Source organism: Epinephelus lanceolatus, chromosome 1 (genome assembly GCF_041903045.1).
Source record: "Epinephelus lanceolatus isolate andai-2023 chromosome 1, ASM4190304v1, whole genome shotgun sequence".
Classification (NCBI taxonomy): Eukaryota; Metazoa; Chordata; class Actinopteri; order Perciformes; family Serranidae; genus Epinephelus; species Epinephelus lanceolatus.
In genome coordinates this window covers 23,577,521-23,594,599 of record NC_135734.1, presented here as the reverse complement: position 1 = coordinate 23,594,599, position 17,079 = coordinate 23,577,521, and the positions used below count along the sequence as shown (strand labels likewise).

The following is a 17,079-nucleotide window of genomic DNA, read 5'->3' as shown; positions in this document are numbered from 1 at the left end:
TCACACTTCCAGTCCACACAGGTGGTGTGCAAACATGCACACACACAAAGATGGATCAGCCCAGGTTTAACAAGGAGCTCTAGAGCCCACCTCATTTGTTTTCTCCTTGAAGCCAGCCGTTTGTCCGTGCACATAATTACGGAACAAGAACACTGACATAAAAGTGTCCCCCTCCCCCACTTTCCCTGAAATGGTAGCTCTTCGGCCTTGCCTGTTAGCACAAGGTGAGGACAGGAAGTGGTATTGAATTACCTGGCTCAGCCCAAGAGGGTGGCTCATGTTGCACATAGCAGCAGATGGAGTGTCTGCTTCTTCTAGGTCAATGCTTACAACTGGAAGACAAAGCCAAATTGGCCTGCACCACACCACAAACAGCCTTGATACAGGAAGATTGCATTTATCAGAGCAGATGCACATATAGCAAACAAGAAGAAAAGGCAAATGCAATTGGGCAGCAGACTAGCCAACTGGAGGAGTCTGAGCCAACTTCCCTGGAACGACCTTGAGATGCTGGTATCAGATAACCTTCAGGGTTGGTCAGTGAAGATACAGAATTGAACTAACAGTGGGAGGTTCCAGCGGTAATGATGTCACACCATATCTGTGTTACCAGCGGTTTTATCCTCTGATTGCCTGACAAAGGTCTGAACAGACAGCTGCCTGTTGACGCATGAATCAGGTCAGAGGCCATCCTGCTCTGGCAACAAATTGCAACTTGCTTGGAAACAACCAAAGAAGCAGATGGGCACAACTGAACACAATCCTCAAATTACATAAAACAGTCAGGGGGAAAATACTGTAAAAACATAGAGTGTTAGAAGTACTCAGCCATCAGAATGGGGAGTGAAAACATGCCCAGCAAAATCCCTGCTGACAAATCCGGCTCAATGGTGGAACTAAATAATATTTAGACAAGTGAACAAGGAAAAAAGAAAAACAAATACTCTGCATGCTTGAGCGGATTGAGCGTATTGGCCGGATCAATCCAACACTTCCTCAGGCTGTCACAGAAAGTGGGATGGAGGCAAAAGCTGCTTTAATTGTAAACAGGCTAGCCGGGTAATCGAGGTGTTAAGGGAGACGGGGTCAGGGTGAGCTTAAACCAACTGACAGACTGACTGGGTAGCTTTCACAGCCCAACCCCACTGACCCCTTATACTGGGTTACCCGGGCAACTAGCTACCATCACTCCCCCACCATCATCCTGTGCTTCTTCCTTTGGTTTCTACCTGAAAGAAAGACGTGCCCCCTGGGGGGCTCAAGAAGATCCCAGACTTTCACAAATGAGCACCAAATCACCTGAAATAACACTAGATTCCATTTAGCAACACACACCACCATCGCCACCCTTTTCTACCTTCTCCATGCCTGTTCTACCGTTCAGCATGTGCAGCTGTTGCCATAGAGACAAAGCTGGTTGCCGATGTTTATTCTAAGCTGGGCTAGCCCCAAGGGACAAGATGTGAAGCAAGGAGACAAGGGGAATAGAGAGAGAGTAGAAATGAGAAGAATTGATGAAGAGAAGCTCAAAGCAGGTGCTTTCAGCAGCGTTTACCCCGGACAATAACAGGAACTCAAATGGCAAACTGTCTAGATATGACAGCAAAGCTTTGTGTAATTGGAATGGAAAATCAGGAAAAGTAGTCCCAGATGACAGGAGAGAAATTCCATTTGCAATCTGTGCAGCGAGCTTTGTCCCATATTCACACCATACCATTAATGTGGATGAGGATGGGGAGAAGAGAGCTGATGATGTAGAACAAGTCCCTCCAGCCTCGGCAGCAGGTCTGTCTGTTGTGCTGGATTGCTCTCACAAATGGTTTCCCTGACATCAGACTCCGTTTTACTCCGCTCTTCCGCTTGGAGATGAGTAACACATGAACTGCATGCTGGCTCTCACACATGATTTCCCTCATCTGTTCCTCAGGTCCATTTCCCTGCATAGCATGTAGCTGCCAGCAAGGGCCTCATCTTAGTGCTAAATATCATGCCACGCAGCGAGGGACAAGGACACTGAGCTGGGCGAACAAACGGCAGCAGAAACAAATCGTGTCAGAAGGAAACCACATGAGGCCCGGTGTCTGCGGTGCAAAGGTCAACCTATAGCCTGGTGTCAGTGCTGCCTCTGGGAGACTGGATAATTTTCAATTTTGACACAATTACTTACAGCAAAGGCATGGTGAGATATGTCAGTTTAATAAATTTATAACTTATTTAGCATCCCCCCTCTCTCTCCTCTCTTCTTGGCAAGCACTTGCTACCTATCTCACTCACATCCTCTGATCTCTACGGCTGTAAGAAGAGAGAGGACATGCCTTTACCTTAATGCTGAAGCGAAGGTGCCAGAATGGATGCATGTGTGGACAGGCACGTGCGCCAAAACACCTACTGTAGATATATGGCGTCCCTGCCAACACAAAGGAGTCCTGTAGCTGCCATGTCAGCAGACGGCGCCGAGTGATCGATGAACACATCCCCTCCTCCTCCTCCTCCCACTTTTCCTCCCTCCCTCCCACATTTTCCTCCTCCTGCACTCTCTCCCTGTCTTTGTCTAACCATCTCCATCTCACCTTGGGCCGTCAGGAAGTCTAGGCAGGCTGCATGATGGACGACTGAGAGCCCAGCTGTGAGGCTGACCCTCCCTTTAGCCCCTTCGATTAGTCCTCTTTCCTCTTTATTGCCATGGCAACCGTGACTTCCGATTCACTCGTTGTCATCATTATTTCCGTCATGGCTGTTCTTTCACTCTGACCTCTCTGGCATGAGGTTTACCAAGGTGAATGTCACCATTGTGACCTCATATTAACCTTCCTCCGGGTCTCTATGGAGACTATGACTCAGCCATCAGGAGTATTGCCATGGTGATATAAAGCAGAAGTCCTTAACTGACGCCACATTGTCATCCTTTGCAGTGGGGAGAGGTTTACAGCAAAGACTTATCTATTAAACTCAATCTGCCACGTAAGACAAAATTGTACAAAGTGTGATAAAAATGGGCTTATGTAAGACTTTGATGTAGAAAAAAACAAACGTGTCACTTCCAGCGCATTGGCTCTAATTTGAACAAACCTAAATGCAACTGTCAACCGAGACAGGTGCTGCGTGATGACTTATTATCTAATACAAATGTTACAGTTAGAAAGTAAAGAGAGCATCTACAATCATTGTAGATGTGTCTTTGTGTGTTAGAAAACATGATGGTTTATTTATTATATTTACTTCAAACTACCCTCTGATGCTGCTCTACTTAAAGGATGTTTTTTTGCGGCATGCAAAAGTGCTTCTTGCTTGAAAGCCGTCCATAAAGTGCATACATTTAGATGAATGTTTTGGTTTCCTTGTAGCACAAACTGTTTCCGCCAGTTTTGAAAAAGTAGCTACAATATTTCCTACACTAAACCATGTATTTCTATTGACTTGCAGTAAAGGTCTTTGATCATGAATTATGAAAGACGCTGCAGTAGTTTTCCCTGGGAGACACAACTATGACTTGACTAGTATCATACAAAGAAAAAACTGTACTCATCTTTTATTCCTGTTCAACATCAACACCACATGTTTCAGACAGAGCGTTGTTGGTGCGCCCAAAGTCTTGGGCTGGGTCTTCAAAGATTTGCATTTCTAGAAGGAGTACATTATGACAAGGTCTTTCCCAAATGAGCTTTCTGCTGCCAAAATTTAAAAAACGTTTGTTCCTGTTAGCAGCCTGGAGATTACATAGAAATTACACTTTTTTTCCAGTTGTCCATACTTAACAAAGACCATTCAAATGAAAAATTATTTTTGCACTCTGTGATTCTAGACCGTTTTCCTTAGAGCAAAGGAGCAGGTTCATTGAGGCCTTCGAAGCATCCTGAGGACACACCTAAATGGGCTGCATCAATCAGAAGATCCAGCCCTTAATTTGGGACACAGCTAATAACCAATTCAATTTCAGCAAGAGGAAGTAGTGTCATCTGCCTGTCTGCTTTCTCTGGGAGCCAAATTATTCTAATGACAGTTCCTATCACGGAGGAACACAAGCATGTCTGTCCTCAACTGGAGTCTTAGTCTTCAGACAGCACTTCGTCAGGCTTCACATCACAACAGAAAACAGGCCAGCACAAATTCCAGAGATACTACCCACCTGCCAAGCATTCAGACAGCCAAACTTCTATGTCCACCCTTCTTTATGTGCAAGAGTGTTTTGCTGTCAGGGCTACAAACAAGTGAAAACAACTTATCCCTGCCAAGACACCACTGTGGTGACGCCTTACTCTTCCATCCAGAGGAACATCACTAGAAATTTCTTTCCCCTTCAGTTTTCCTAACCAGGCCAAATCTGTGTTTACAGTTCCCAGTCTGCAGAGGCAGCAATCCCGCTGGAGTAAAGGTAATGGACTGTGACGAGGCTCAGTTCCAGATTATTGCTCTAACCCGGGCCGTTTGGTAAGAGAATTATAAGACGAAAATCCATTTGTTTGGTGTTTCAGCCACCACACCCACCACCCCCACCCTTCACAACAACCATGGTGACAACAACTAGGAGAGTTGAAGTCTATTCTGTTCTGTTCTCGATGTGAGGGGTAAAACCAAGGAGGGAATGTGATCTGAAGTTTGTTTTTTTGTTCTCCATCATGGGAAAGCTGACCTATAGCAGAGAACATCTCCTGCTGACACTGTCAGCAAACACACACAGCTGAATGAGCACGGAGACGGAGAGCACACACTCACATGCACACACTCGCACACAGCTCCCCATGCTCCACGTCTACTTAATTAAATGACAGCTTGCTCTCCTGAGGCTTCATCACCCTCCTTACGGTTTATATGATTCTCTTGACACTGGCTGACAGATCTTTTTTTTCCTCTTCCTCTCACGATATAAAAAAAACTATGATGAGACACTTCTCTGATGTCTTTTTCTGTCATGACTCTACCAAAATAGTCTATTCTTATCCAGTATCCCATCTCAAAAAGTGGAACAACACCCACCTCTGGTTTTGAAACCAAATTAAGAGACCAAGTATTAAGAGAGACTGCTGCAGCCAGTAGTGGCAAAATGGGCTGCAATGTAACCACTCAGGGCATTTGGCAACATCAATTCACGCCCACTAAAAGTGCATGTTTTTGCCACTGACAGGCTCAGATATTAGTATAAGTGTCTGACCACTTTATGGAAAGGACCACATGGGGAAATTAATTTTTTTTTTCTTTACCTTTATCTTGTTCCAGTCTGTTTGTTATTGTGTGTAACCACGTCTCACTCAAGGAGAAGTCTCAATCTGAAATCTTGCTGACTTTTTCAGTGTCAAAATAAGCTAAATAACATAAACATATCGATTTTGAATATTTGACCAATTCAAAACTCATTCTCCTTATTATGAATACACCAGGTATTGGAGCCTATCCCAGCTGACATTGGGCGAGAGGCGGGGTACACCCTGGACAGGTCGCCAGACCATCACAGGGCTGACACAGAGACAGACAACCATTCACACTCACATTCACACCTACAGCCAATTTAGAGTCACCAATTAACCTGCATGTCTTTGGACATGGCATATCAATATTTTCAAGGTAGCATATCGAAGTTAAAAATTGTAGTACCCTGACAACAATACTCCCTGGCATTCCTCTAACGCTCGGTAACAGCAACACTTCGCCTTTAGCATGATTTGCTTACGCATAGTAACAAACAGACTGGATCAAGCGAAAGGTAAAGACAAACGTTTTATTTCTTTGTCAGACACTTAATAATGACATTAAGTGGATGTAAATTGACAGTGCCAAATGCCCAAAGTGGTTTTATTGTAGCCCGTTTTGCTGCTGCCAGTTGCAGCGCTCTCTCAGTACTGGACCAGTGTTAAAAATAGCAGTCTACATTAGTCACTTAGACACAGGAACATGGGAAATAGGTTGGATAGGTTGGAAAATACTGGTTTTCTTTCAAGACATGATCCTGTTCAAGTGTAAATTCACATAATGAATGTACACATATGGAAACATGTAGATGACCACTGAACAGAGTACAAAGCAAAAATATTGTCTTGTTTTTTGCAAAGACAAAAGGAAAGATAAACCACTCCATCTGCCGCAGAAGCTATTTTAAGACAGTTAATAAGAGAAACAAATCTTTCTCCTCAAACACTGACCTCCTCCTTTGATCTTTCCAGGATTAAAAAAGGTCTAATAAATGCTAAATACTGCATTACTATAATTGACTCATCCCCTCTTTGGAAAGCAATCTGAAGGCAGACTCACTCAGTCACTACCACATTTAATATCCTGAGCCTCTGGCCAGCTATAACTCAAAATGCAAGTGATAAAAATGTTGTAGAGGCTGTACTTGGATGGGACATAGGATATTACACACAGGAACAATATTGCGAGTGCTGCTGTAGAAGTATAAGACACACACACACATCCAATACATTTTTGCTTGGGAGGAAACTCGTGACCTTGTTTTCTAGGTCGTGGTATTGAGTCATAGTGTGCACATCTTTGTCTATTCAAAGCATGTTTCAAATGAAGCGCACAACTGCATCTTTTTGCAGAAGACATCCTAAACTGATCTTCCATCACTTGAATTCTTTGGTGTGTGTGTGTGTCTGTGAGGAAAAGCCTGGTTCATCAGCAAAGATACTCATTGGCACGTAGCAGCCACTGCACTGATCTGCCTGCCAAAAAAGGGGGCCCCCTTCTACACACATCCAAACCCTGACCTCTATGCTCACGCAGGATTGGGGATTGCCTCTGTTGCATTCACAAGCGGGCAGAAACCCATGTAAACAGACACATAACCTGCATACAGACACACATAGCAATACATAGGGCCAACTATATACACTCACACACATCTTTAATCCTGCAAAGCCACTAAGTGCAAGACCCCACTCATTAGTCTCTGAGGGCTTTTAAAGAATTACATTATTCCTTGAGGGGCCACTTTATCTGCTTATGGTCCAATGAGATTAAAGCACATCATCTGGCTGTATTGATTTATAACCACATATCTATTTGCATCATCAGCATGCGCCACCTCTCACATGGAAACTCACACAACCAGAGAGAGTCTTGGAGGACAGCTAACTGGCTTCCTAAATACAGTGCTATGGTTCATAAAATTATTTGTCATAACTGCCAGTGGCACGTTAAATTTACGGCACTAAAACAGACCCACAGACCAACAGCAATATTTTCCACTGGTGAAGTGATGTTTTGGACCAGCAAACTGAAAACTCAATTTATCCATTAGGCCTGACTCAGACAAGGAAGTTATGAATTTTGTATGTGCATGATATGTAAGGCCTTGAGTCTGTGTGTGTGTGTGTGTGTGTGTGTGTGTGTGTGAGGGCAGCTGGGATGTGAGTCAGTCCTCCCATGTTCCTCCCTGTTCAGTACATTGTACGCTACAGCTCCACAGAGTCATCTATTTTGGTCTTCATGTATAAATAAAGACGTGTTCGCCACACTAAGCTGCATATCAATTTTCACTGAGTCATATGGGTTAATGTGATTTGTTTGTGTCCTCACGCCCTCCAACCCTGTATTCTGGTTCTTCTCTTGTAATGGACTAAAAACTAAGACTGGACATTTAACCAAAAATTTGCCCTAAATTTTCTTATATTGCAATTTTTAACTAAAAAATAGTCTGAATGCCATATAATAAAACTGAAAATGGCTCCAGGACTCAGTTATATCTAACCAGGAGGTTTAACCAACCAATCGGTTAACACCCATGGGCCCGATTAGACTGTATGAGCATTTACAGATCTGACCATCCTATCAGTTGATGACATCTAGCTCTTGTTTTATGGTGGCATGCCAAGCAGAAACCTCCAAGACTGAAAAAAGAAGCCAGTGTGAAGCACCAAAAACTGGAGCCTGTTGAATGGCCACTTGAGGCTGGCTTCAAAAGTGAGTCAATCCCCAAAGACCCCCATGTTAATATGCTGAAATATCCAGCAGAAAAAAACATGTTTACAGACTGGTACAAAAAAACATTTTGGTCTTGGTAAGTGACTTTCTTAAAAGGGGTGGAATGTTTATATAACTCCCCCATTTACATTTAATTAAGGCTTAAGTCAACCCATAATAAAGCTGTCTGCGTGGCATCGCCACAGGCCATGAGTCAGATCCACCTCTCACTCCTCCACAGCTCCACCCTATTGTCCAAATGTGACTTCTGACTCCAAAAATCCAAGATGGCGATGGTCAAAATGCCAGACAAGAGGCTTTAAAATGGGAGTCGACAAACCAATAGGTGAAATCACAGTGGCTATGTCCATTATTTTTATACAGTCAATGGGGTATGCAGGACAAAGATATCGGAAATGAGAAACAGAATATTATACCATTTTTCACTTGTATTGCTTCTGAGGTAAATGTAAACAATTATCTTTTTTTCAGGTTTTGGTCATCATCATCAGCCCTAACAAAGACACTTATTGCTCCACGTAACTAGTACCAAGTGTGAACAGTGGCAAGAGATGATACATTTATTCTGTGCTTGACAAACACACACACACACACGTAAAAAGGTTTTTCATCTATCCTTTGTCTCCACATAATATCCTGCAAGGCACTGCCACAGCAGATCCTTTCAAACGATGATTAATGGACCAATAAGAGGATGGCAATACAGGCAGCCATTTAGATAGCTGTAGCTACATGACACACATCATCAATAAATCAATACACACTAGCATAGACAGGTCTCACACAAAGACAGGCATGGAGGGAGAATGAGGCAAAAGAAAAAAAAACATATCATTGCTACTAAGGGGAGCGCCAAGAGACGGACGAGTCTCAATAAATCTGCTGCAATGGGTCAGAGAGAAGTGTGAGCCCGGCTGATTGAGTCTCTCCTGGCTGCTCCTGGTATCTGGCTATAAATAAGACTGAATGACCAGGCCTGTCGGACCTGCACTCAGTGCTGCTAACAGAGTACCTGCCCCTACTCTGCTACACTAGGCTCACCACCGCTCAGTCTTTGGGGATTTCCTCTGCCATGCTCACTTGTGCAGACAGCACAGAGAGAGACAAACTGTGAGAGGGATGCTACGTGTGTGTGTGTGTGTGTGTGTGTGTGTCCTGGGTCTCAGCTGGCTAATGTGAGCAGGCAGAGTGTCCAGAACAGCGGAGTCCTGCTGGAGGCTCAGCAGGACCTGCAGATCATGGTCAGACTGGCCGGAGGGCAGCTGTGGAGGCAGCAGCGAGACCATCTGTATAGCCCGCGCCACCAGCTCGAACACCCCCCGCCCCACAGAAACAGTTCAACAAGCTGGGCGGAAACGTTAGAAACGCTTCCATAAAACACAGAGACATGAGAGCCCTTGTGCCCAGAGATAGTGAAGACCTCTTGAATCCACTGAGGCCTTTGAATCAGAACATGTCTCAGCATGTTTCAGAGTATGAATCAGTGCTAAGAGGCCTGTTGCCTCACAGGAACACAGACTCTGCTAATAGAGCCATCCATGTGGTCAGCGTGGCTGTCCCAATGACTGATTACTGACAACTCAATCTCCCACAGAAACACAGAGGTGGCTCCTCTGGCACCTTCCCTTGTGAATACTCGCCGTCGAGGTTGGCGGTGTCCTTGGCAACCATACCCCCCCTGAGCCACCCTCAGCTCAGCTGGTGGTGCGGCTGAAATCGAATGACCTTATTCACCGTCATTTACATAAAGTTATTCTCTTCTCATCACGACAACCGATGCAACGTGGAATGCTTTACCAACCAGCGTAGCTTCCACTCGGCTCTCAGGAGGCTGAAGTGCTTGTCATTAACATTCAATGCAGCAAAAAGGCATCAAAGGAGTCACAAAAAGGCACAGCCAATAATTTCTCTTCCTCATATGTATCAACAGTATATATGTAACATGTACAAGTCACGACTTATACTGAGCTACACACACACATTCAGCAGGGACCCAATCTCTCCAAGTGAAATACAAATGTTTGATGATTGGGACTTTGCGTCTCATCTCAGTCTGAATTGAATGGCTTCTAGTAGAAATACAGCCTGAGGGGGAGGATCTTCAAACCACTAGGGCGCTGTATCTATCTGCCATTTGCTCTGTCACAATAACACCCACTAAAGCATTTAACTTCCCTGGATGTTCCCTTGACCATTAAAGCAAGCAGAGTATGAAATGATTTGTGCTGTGTGCAGCCTATTGTGAGATAGTGTAAATAAAGCTGAATGCTACAGATTACATGTTTGAGAGCCTCATGTGCTGTGGGTGCATGCTTATTTGTATCTATGACAAACTGGGATTTGTCTCAGTTGAGAGCTGGAACATCCTATTTCTTTGCTTCCCATCTCTCTCACACACATATTCATGAAACAACAAGAACACAATGAGATCTTTTAGAGAGGAAATAGTTTGAAGCGATCGATGATAACCTCCAGAGAAAAGAGGAAAGTGAGGATTAATGTGATACAATTAGTTCAGTTAGCTAAAATACATGTGCAAGGGTATGAGGCGAGGCTCTTAAAATATATGATCCTAAATGAACAGCAGCACTGAAGGACAGTCTGGGACATCCAGAGGTCCAGCTTGGCTTGTGTCCAATACTTTGGATCAACAAGCTTACCACCTGTGCTCTGCCTCTCCTCATCACCACCTGCTGATTTTATTGCTGATGCTGATAAAGAAAATGGAGACAGACAGAGCCCTCCCTCCAGCAGGGGTGTGATCCAGCAGATAAGAGTGTCTGAAAAATGTGTGGACCCTGTCGCCGCTGCACACAAGCCTGCCAGTGACTGTACCTGATATTTTGTCATTTATTCATTTGCTCTAAGTACATTTATTTATCGTCAATTCCATCCGGGCAGAAGAGACTGATAGAGCAGGGGAAGATGGGATACATGTCTGCATATGCTGTTCTGCTGGGGTCAAGGGAAATTTAAGATGTTAACCTGGAATAGATGTCTGAATGCATCAGCTGTTTTTGTTCTGAAAGCCTGAAGCTGCTGTGCAATAGCTTGTGCTGTAAGCCTAAGCCTGGTACAGCTTAAATTACAGATGCAGTTCTGTTACAAAAACACGACAGTAGCACCAGAGCTCCAACTCATAATTGGCATTTCCAATTATGACAAGAAGTCCTAGTAACGTCCAGGTCTGGCACAGGTTATGTTTTGCCCTGCAGGGTTGGCAGACCAGTGGAAACAGTAATGCTGAGGTGAGACTGAACAACAGGCAGACTGACTGTCAGCACTGTGGCTTAATTACTGTTTCCATCTCTCCAGTGAGTGTTATTCCCTGACACTCATCCCTGCCATTCCTGCATGAAATCCTCTCCTACACAAGAGCACTTCTCACTTTTTGTGTAGTACTCTGTAATCCCTGTAATAAATTATGTGTAAGTAGTAATCTGTGCTGAAATGCTCCTTAATAGTGTCATTTCTTGATGGTGACATACTGAAATTACTTTACATCGTACTTACAGAATAAATGCAATATAAAGTACAGTACAGTTACGTTATGCTGACTTTGTTTTCACTCTGAATTAGAGATGTTCTGATAGAATTTTTCCCTTCCCAATACCAACTCTGATACCTGAACTTGCATATCAGCCAGTACAGAGTATCAATCAAATACCTACCATTGCACTAAAAAGTAAATATAATAACAGCTGCATACTACTAACCCTGTATGGATGAAATCATTACTAACATTGTTGTATGGCATGGCTCAGATTAAACCCTCTGTAAATACAAATACATGTGTTGCGTCTGCAAATGCTTTATAAGAAAGCTGGTGTTGAAATTGGCAACACTAATGCCACCCAGGGCTGGAAACTAACTTTTTCATTGACCTGCAACTGTTGCTGGTGGATTTTAAAAGCTACCAGCAACTGAATCGATGACCTTTGTTTTTTAGGCTGGTGAGTAGAGTTGCAACAGTATGAGACTTTCACGCTATGATAATTGTGTCAGAAAATATCAGTGTCACAGTATTACAGAATTATTTTTTTTATCAGTTACAATGACCATTAAAGGCATAAACACAGGAGGGTTTTTAGTAAAACCAATATTTTATTACTATAGTTGAAACTTCAAGCCATTTTTTCTTATAAAAGTATATGTAAAAAGTCTCCCTTTTGAAAATAACTAAAATAAATGAGAGATTTTCTGTCCTGTTGCATTTTTTCAATACCAAAAATAAGCTAATATACACAGTATTATAACCATCAATTTTCATGTGACAGTATACTGTGAAACCGGCACACCACTGCAACTCTACTGGTGAGTAAAGCAAATCTAGCAGGCACTTGTATATTTTCCCAGTATTTGGCTAGTGGCTGGTGCTAATTTCCAACCTTGGTGCCACCTCTTGAAACTAAAGCCTTACATATTGTACACAATTCCTTTTTATTGGTGGGACTTTCCAGTGTAAAATATTGCCAAACTGCTGACATTTTGCTAACAGTTATCGTTAAACTATTCACCAGAAATCAGTTTTTCTTTGCCACTCTCAAACAGCAGTTGCCAGTGGCTGCACAGTGCAACTTGCTGTGTAGGCAACTGCTTTAGTGGAGCAAAGAATTATTCATTTGCAGCAAAAATGTAGTTTTATCCTAGTGTGAAACTACTTTAAAATTTATCAGATCGGTGGACTGACTCGAGTACTTGCCAATACCCTAGCCTGCATTTCAGGCAGTATCAGCGTCATTTTCAATACAGGTATCAGTACTGGAACAACTCTACTCTGAATACTCAGGAGAGTTTGTTTTAATTTCTCCAAGCGCTTGTGGAAGGTCAAATCCCCACACATTTGAAAAGAATATGTAAAAATTTGACAGCTTTAAAGCAAAGTACTTCCCTAGATTGCATAAACCCATTTTAAATTATTAAACCTTTCAACGGGGGCGAACGATCAGAGCCTAGAGAAACCAGGTGAACACATTTCCTAGAGATTTCAAGACCTCAAGTACAATGTGTGGCTTAATTAACAACTTGTGACACTCCCATTAGTTAAGCAGTAGATTTTCTCTGTAATTATCAACCAGGAGTGGACTGCTTCCATCGATATGGCAATAAACCACAGACTACCCACCATTCGCTCTTACTCCTGTTTTTAAAACAAAAGACTAGTTTACAGATCCACATGGAGAGAGACGCTTTTCTGTTAACAGTGTGATATCTATTGGTTTTTCCAGTCTGAACAATGGTCTTTTACAACAGTGTTGTGACTGACAACAAACGCCTGCTGGTTGCTTGTTGTGTAAGCTCCATTCGAGCCTTACAGATCATGTGACACTATGGAGGGCACTCTGCCATGTAAAACACCTGAATTTAACCCTAAAACCATTACACTATAACACACTAAGACTGAACCCAGTAGATACCAAAATTAAGGCTTTCAGATGTGTATCAGTGGTAGTTAGTACAAAGGTTATAATGACCTTCTACTTCATGGTATTTTTAAATCTCCTAAAAATAAATTAACTTTTATATCCCCTTTGTTTCTAATAGTTTTACTGTAAAGCTGTAGAACATAATGTCCTTTTAAAATACTTCCCAAGATGACCCTGGTTATTTATAGTTTAGGGGGAAAACACCTGATGCCCAGTCTCTTACACTTCCCACCTGTGTGACCTTCGCATGCTACCAGTGACATTGCCATCCATCATGTGGGCTCTGAATGGTGTAACACATGCAGGTATATCACCGTGACTGATCTGATAATGACGGATGTGCCAAGTCTACAATCGACTTTGGAAATATAATGTGCAAAGAGTAACATGTACAGTACAGTGACACCATGAGAGACGGCAAGCCACACATTCAACACACAGCTGTATCGTTAGGCCTTTTAAGCTAGCGTTAAAGGTTTCCTGTCAAAACGCCAGACAAATTCCCAACTGAAAATAATATTAACATTCCTCTAAGGAAAACTTGTATTTTATTATACTCAACAATAAGTTTACAGCCTTAAACCGGAAGGCATTGACTTTTAAATAAGAATAATACTCATTTTATAAGGATTGTAGTTGTTAAATGTGTATTGCAAGACTGTTAAAGTCAAGCTGCAAGCTATTTGGCTAACATTTCTACAGTTTAAGCGCGGTAATTTACGATGTAACGCATCGTGACAGGCCTCATTTCATTTTAATACACCGAGAGAACCTAAGTTATTATTTAGCAGGTACACAATGTAACAGAAAACAAACTAATACCGAAACGCACTGACCTGCCAAAATGAAGACACGGTGTTATAACAGCCGTTATGTCGCATTACTGTTTAGAGCAGCAGCAAACAACTCAATTCAATTGAGCTGCAGTTCATCTTACTGAACGGCTTCGCTCGCGCTCGTTCAAGTACCAACGTTAGTTCTTTCCGGTGTTTTAAATGTCTGTTTTTATCAAGTACAATAACGGTTTGTTGTTCTAACGGCTGCCACCGTCCCTCTCACAAACGAGTCGATATATGGACAGCAACGTGAACAGGTTGGGAGATCCAGCGAGCTGAGATAATCTCCTGTGGCATCGGGCACATCTGTAAACGGGGAAATGCTGCCGCGAAAACACGGCTGTGAGACTTACCTCGTCGGTGAAACAAGTGTCCGGTGGCTCTCAGGTAATTCCTCACCAGGTATATCGTTGAATATCAATGGTAATTTGTGTATGTATGTGTTAGAGTACACGCTGCTCCTGCCTGCCGCTTCCTCTGCCTCAACTAGTATTTCGATGTGACTCTGGGCGGAACTACACGCTGCGTCGCAGACACCGCGGAGGAGCCAATGGGAGGAGGCGGTGCACACCACAGACAGGTGGGGAGGCAGGAGGTCTCACTTTGATACGGAATCATGGAGACGAGACTCTGATCTCAGTAACGACACAAAAAGGGTTCACGCCAGCTGTCATACTGACAAGTCAAATGTATTTAAACTGATGTTACTGTTTAAGCTGGATACCAACTTTACTTCAGCCATGATCCAGACTGGACTCAGTCTTAGAAAAAGGTGAGATAATAGCATTTATTTTTTCTCATATCAAGGGTATCAGGTAGCCTGGTTCCAGACCATAGACCCCGCCCACTCAACTGAGTAGGCTTGCATCAGAGATACTGGATGAAGCGAGATACCCAACTCAGCTCACTTCCTGATTCAGTGACGTCAGCGCCACGCCCCCGTAGGAGACTTGCGGCAGCTCTGAATGTATTGTCGTCAATGAGGAAAATGAACGTGATCACAATTTATGGTCAATTCTTTCGCCCAGTAGTCACTAAAGTAAATATTGGGTTCATTTTCCACAAGCCACACATCTTACCAACATTCTGACACTAAAGCTGCATTTTTCATCCGCACAGATCAAGAGAAAGTTAACTTTGTTTGAGCCCTGTACGTCTCAGAAAACAAGTTCTCGCGAGATCTCGTGATCTTGATAAACAGGCGGTAAAATCACAGTTAGTTTACAAACAGTTATTTACCGCTAGTAATAAATAAAAAATGCCCAAGCTTTGTGCAGCAATAGGCTGCAATAATAGGAAGAATGTATTTTCATTCCACCTGCTTCTCGATCCGCATACACAGACATCCACAGAGCCTCTGTTCAACACGGTGGTGGGGAGGGGGGTTCTTGCATCTCTGGTCTGGCATACTTCAATGAATTTGCGATTTATCTCGTCCAAACGATGGACGGACCAATGAGCGCCGGGGTCTAGCGATTAGCCAATCAGCGCCACGCTGATGTCAAGCTGTACGCCGGTGGGTAACTGATAAGGATAGCAACAATGGCGACCGCTACAGATCCTACAGACCACATTAATGATGCTATCGAGGTATTTCGCCACTACTCCCGTTAATGGAGGACCAAATTAAGGAAGCTGCTAAACTGGATTTAACAGCAATGCAGCTGGGCGTGCACGGCGACGGAGACATTTTAAACGGCAATGCTCGCTTGTTTTCAGCACCCCCGAGGCATGGATACTAATGAAGTCAGATTCTGGGTGAGTCGTTGATCTCTACTGATTGGTTAGAGAAAAAATCAAATTCCCTCCCCCTTGTAAATCGCCTTCAATGGAAGCCATGTCAGACTGAAGGTTCTGGGAGCTTCAGTCTGAGACTCAGGCTAGGGTATCAGGGGCATAGCACCAAATTCAGGGCCCCGTGCATCAACAATCTTTGTGGGCCCCTTGCTCATCCTCTTTTGATCCATGTCCCTCACACCTTTTGAATTTTCTTTACAGTCATTTTGCTTTCTTTTCCTTTCCTTGTTTTCTTTCTTTTCTTTATCAAAACCCTCATTTTACTTTGTTGGGGAAAGACATGACAGTGTTCACTGGCACTCCAGCAGCATAAGCAGTCACTCACTCGACTCTAAATGCAAGCTGGGATGACCGAAGTCAAAGTGGCCTCAGAGAGCTTCCACAGAACTTACACGTACTAATTAGAAATAAAAAACTGCAAACACAACTTTTTATTTTAGGCTTTTTAGGACCCCCCTCCTTCCAGGGCCGTGGGTAGTCAGTCCCACTTTTCTCCCCACTATGGCTGCTATGGTGGCCACCCTCCGGTCTCCTATCTGGTAACCCCAGTGAGTAAACAGCTTCACATTAAACCGCAAACCCCTTTAGGATTGTTAACTATGGGCGCATTCACACCAGGATAGTCCATTTGGGCGGGGAATGCCGAAAAATTTCACACCTTCATTTGGTTCGGTTCACTTTCACACTGCACTTTTTAAAGCAGACCAAACTGCTTGGACAACGTCACGCAGTTACAACAGCTGCTCGTTTGGGGCCGGTATTGCCTGAAACGACCACTGACCAGGGAGAAAAAAAAGCATGAGGAACAAGAAAACCTGCCTCATCGATTGGCCAAAACGGAAATCCATCCCCTTCAGCTGGCTTAGTCACCACAAAAACACCAAACACCAAAATGCAATGTGCCCTACGTCACTTCCTGTCACCTCCAGTCTGTTTGCATTTCCCACTGTAAGCGACCCGCGCCAGGGTTCACTTGCAAGTTAATGGAGACCCCCAGTTTTCAAATGGACCAGTGTCTGCTTGTTTGGTCAGCACCAGAGTTCGAATGAGCGTTCACACCATTCCAAACGAACCAAACTACCCATGGAAGTGGACCAGGA

The 17,079-nt window shown here is 43.5% G+C and overlaps 1 protein-coding gene across 2 annotated transcripts in view; it reads right to left on the bottom strand.

Moving 5' to 3' along the window:
* Nucleotides 1–14,708, bottom strand: part of ndrg3a (ndrg family member 3a) — a 42,747-nt gene extending 28,039 nt beyond the window's left edge. Inside the window, exon 1 of one of the 2 annotated variants that reach the window (XM_033626673.2) lies at nt 14,536–14,708. The gene's annotated coding sequence lies outside the window, so the exon portion shown is untranslated. The remainder of the gene's footprint in view (nt 1–14,535) is intronic. The other variant, XM_033626674.2, reaches the window with a different exon arrangement.
* Between the last annotated feature and the right edge of the window lie 2,371 nt (nt 14,709–17,079).